This window comes from Rutidosis leptorrhynchoides, chromosome 6 (genome assembly GCF_046630445.1).
Source record: "Rutidosis leptorrhynchoides isolate AG116_Rl617_1_P2 chromosome 6, CSIRO_AGI_Rlap_v1, whole genome shotgun sequence".
NCBI classification, from domain to species: domain Eukaryota; kingdom Viridiplantae; phylum Streptophyta; class Magnoliopsida; order Asterales; family Asteraceae; genus Rutidosis; species Rutidosis leptorrhynchoides.
In genome coordinates this window covers 338,393,815-338,397,325 of record NC_092338.1, presented here as the reverse complement: position 1 = coordinate 338,397,325, position 3,511 = coordinate 338,393,815, and the positions used below count along the sequence as shown (strand labels likewise).

Sequence of the window (3,511 nt, the reverse complement as noted above, 5' to 3'; positions counted from 1 at the left end):
AACGATATTAGCAAAGATTAGTGGATTATGAATATGAAAATCGACTAATGTATAATTTACTGTCAAAGTCTAATTTGCCCTTAAATAAATCTAAAGAAAAAGTCACCATTTATTGCTTCATGTTGTGCATCTTAGGAGAATCTAATTAGATGTGAATATACAATATGAATGGTGAGCCAGTGCTTGTCCAATGCAAAACTCCTTGAGCAGCACAATTATTAATTAAATGTCAAAATTTGGGTGGGTTACTAATTATAGACTCTATGATCGTTTAATAAGTTATTACCGGAATAAATAGCTTAGGATGGATGAATATTTGTGGAAGGAATTCCTAAAGATCAAGCATTTGCAAGTACCAAAATAAGAAAATATTATATTGCACCCACAACAAAACAAATGTAAATTACGACACGATAGATAAGCATGAAAAGATCTCACTTAATATCACAATACATCCGTATGCGATATACATTTGAAGATTTGGGGTACTTTGATACATCCATGTGTCTAATTTGAGGAGTAGAATGACATTGTGCCCTTGTTTTCTATAATTTGTAAGCCTTTGGTATGTGACTCAAAGTAACCCGCCCAATTTACCGTTGTTCAAAATTAAGTAAGACCTTCTATTGATCCATAAAGTATTTCCATTTTATGAGATAATCTAGACGTAAACTAATAATTGTGCATACCCTAGTCTTCCTTAAACAGAGATAAAGTTTGTTCGTCACGAAAATCTGATCAAAAAACATAGTTTTGCTGAGCTGATACACCGTTTTCGAAAAAACCTTTTTTGTTCACCCTCAAACAGAGTCAATGAGGCTAAACTGGTCTCATTCACTACGCGTATCGGAACTTCTTCAATAACTGCCCAATTTCATAAACCACGACGTCAATTAACATACTAATTTTCAAACAAACACTTATAAAAGTCAACAATCAAATATAACTGTTAGCAGCAACAATGTTACAATCGCAAGTCCAAATTATTATTATTTTATTTATCAACATATGTAACCATGGATAATCTATAGTTCTATACACAACTCAATTGCACTACAAACAAAACACATGATACTTGCATTGTATAATAACATATTATAAGGTCAACGAAATATAATAAACAATAATACAGAAAGATAAATCAATTACCTTGAAGTTCCGGCTGATTTCAATGTGGTGATGATGCTGGGAATATAAATAGCACCCCAAATTGGAACCTCAACATCAAGGACCAAGATTGTGTGCGGAAGAACCACACAGGGAAAAAAATGCGACCATATGAGCAATAATCTTTCTAACAAAGAAGAAACTGTTAATTACATACAACTTCTTCCACGCTGTCACTTATCACATCATCATAAAGACAATCAAGAAAAAAAAAATACCATTTTCATGAAAAAGCGAGCATAATCTTGACAAATAATAATAAACATGTGTAACTAATCTTAAACAATTTCCATAACAGTGACGGTGGCGAGGGTGTGTACAACAGCGATGGTAACTACTTGAATCGAATTGCGTCAAATCTTATTTAACCGACTAAAACCCTAATTTCCACACAAATGTTCCGTCGATTCAAATAAAAAGGGGAAGAACCATAATTTCATTCCCATCAGAACACCAGGAGTTAAAAATATAGTAAACCAAATAGTGTAACTTCACAAATTAAATGGTCACAAATATAAGTAAATGTGGCAAATATGACATCTAAGCTATACTCACCTTTTCCCAACTATTTGACCCACCCATCTTGCCACCGCTTTGGTTAGGCCCACATGCCCGTACGAAAAGAAGTCATGGATTTATGGTTGACGTATTAATCATACATCAAGACTCATTTAATAAATAATGAAAGAATACAATTTGTACTTCTTTATCTTATCTACATACCTGTATAACATCCACATCCCATAGCTAACCAAATTGTTCTTCAGTTGTGACCTGTAGTGCCAAAATCTATGTCTTAAAATGCATAAACATCTGAGTCAATATCACTGCAAAATTATAAAGACCAACAAAAGTTAACTACAAAGCGTTACACATTTAAGTTTAAGTAGGTATAAGAATTAAAATTTCTTACCAACCATCTACATCTATAACATGATTCTTGGAGGTGGCTTTCAGTTGGGATATCTCAAAAAGCATTGAATCTCATCTACACAAAATACCTTCTGCACCTATTGCAAACTTATCATAATTTCAACACTTATATATAGTAAGATTAATTAATAATTTACCTCAGCAACGATAGAGCATGCTGACAGTTACCTAAATCTTCATAAAAAACAGAGACACCTGTATTTTCATAAGGCATAATACATCAAATACACAACATTTGAAAGGAAAAGTAGATAAAACCAAATTATATTTTCAACATTCGAGCATATAAACTAAATCAAGATAACTTATCCAAACATATCGTGTTTGAATCAGCTAATATACAAAAATGTAGACGCTTATTGCAAATTCATGAAAGCACTTCTTCCATATCTTATTCCCAAAACACATCAAGATTATTTTCAACATACAGCTTGTTTAAAATAAGGGTCACAATTTTATAGCAAATTATTACTCATTTAAATAATGAAAAGTATGAACTAAAAGTGATACATGAAACCAAACTGATTAGTATTAAAAGCATCATTTCAAATAAAACTTCATATTTAAACATAAAGTATAACAAATTTGCAAATTACACAACATACTTACAACCCTAATTCAACCCACCACGAGAAATCAGAAAACTATCAACTGAAAATGAACTACAAATAGTTCAATTTCAATTTTCAGTTTAAATATTAAAAAAAATCTAGAAATAAAATAGTTACCAGCATCTTTAGGAAGTTCTTTTCACTCCAATGACCTTATCAATTGCACTGACCAAAGATTCATCATCATCCAATCGATTGTTGTTCCTATTTAAACGTACAAAACATGATGAATCTGTTGTAATTTAACCCTAAAATTGTTACATAAAAAATACTCAGTAAAGGTCAAGCAAAAGAGTCATCAGGTATTAACACCCAGGAATCACGGTGAAAGCCACCACCGGCGACCGCAACAACTACCACTCCAAACGAAATGCACAATTTCCGGTATGTCAAATCATTTAAAGTGACATATGAAATGCAACAATCGAACGAAGTGAAAAGGGAAAACCCTAATCACCATCAATAAGGCAAAGGGAAGAAACGTAATCGACATCATTGACTTCAAATGATAAGAGAAATAGCATCAAACCCTATTTTTTTTTTTTTTTTTTTTACAGAAATCGCATCAAACGGCTGAAGGGGGAGTAAATTGATCAGTTTAATTTTGAAGAGAAACAGAAAAATAGCGGAAAATAAGGTGTTCACGTGGAAATAAGGTTACCAAACCCTAATTTAAATTGATCAGTTTAATTTTGAAAGGAGAGAGTGTCCACGTGGCAATAAAATAGCGGAAAATAAGGGTTGATTGACACATCAGATGTAATAACACACTTTGTAAGATGTAGAGATATTAATCGATA

The 3,511-nt window shown here is 32.1% G+C and overlaps 1 long non-coding RNA gene across 1 annotated transcript; it reads right to left on the bottom strand.

Moving 5' to 3' along the window:
• Window positions 1–607: 607 nt before the first annotated feature.
• LOC139853249 (uncharacterized) lies at window positions 608–3,252 on the bottom strand. Its single transcript, XR_011761321.1, has 4 exons — window positions 2,829–3,252; window positions 2,081–2,295; window positions 1,150–1,994; window positions 608–864 (listed from the first exon to the last, which is right to left on the bottom strand). It is a non-coding gene; the product is annotated as an uncharacterized lncRNA (long non-coding RNA).
• Between the last annotated feature and the right edge of the window lie 259 nt (window positions 3,253–3,511).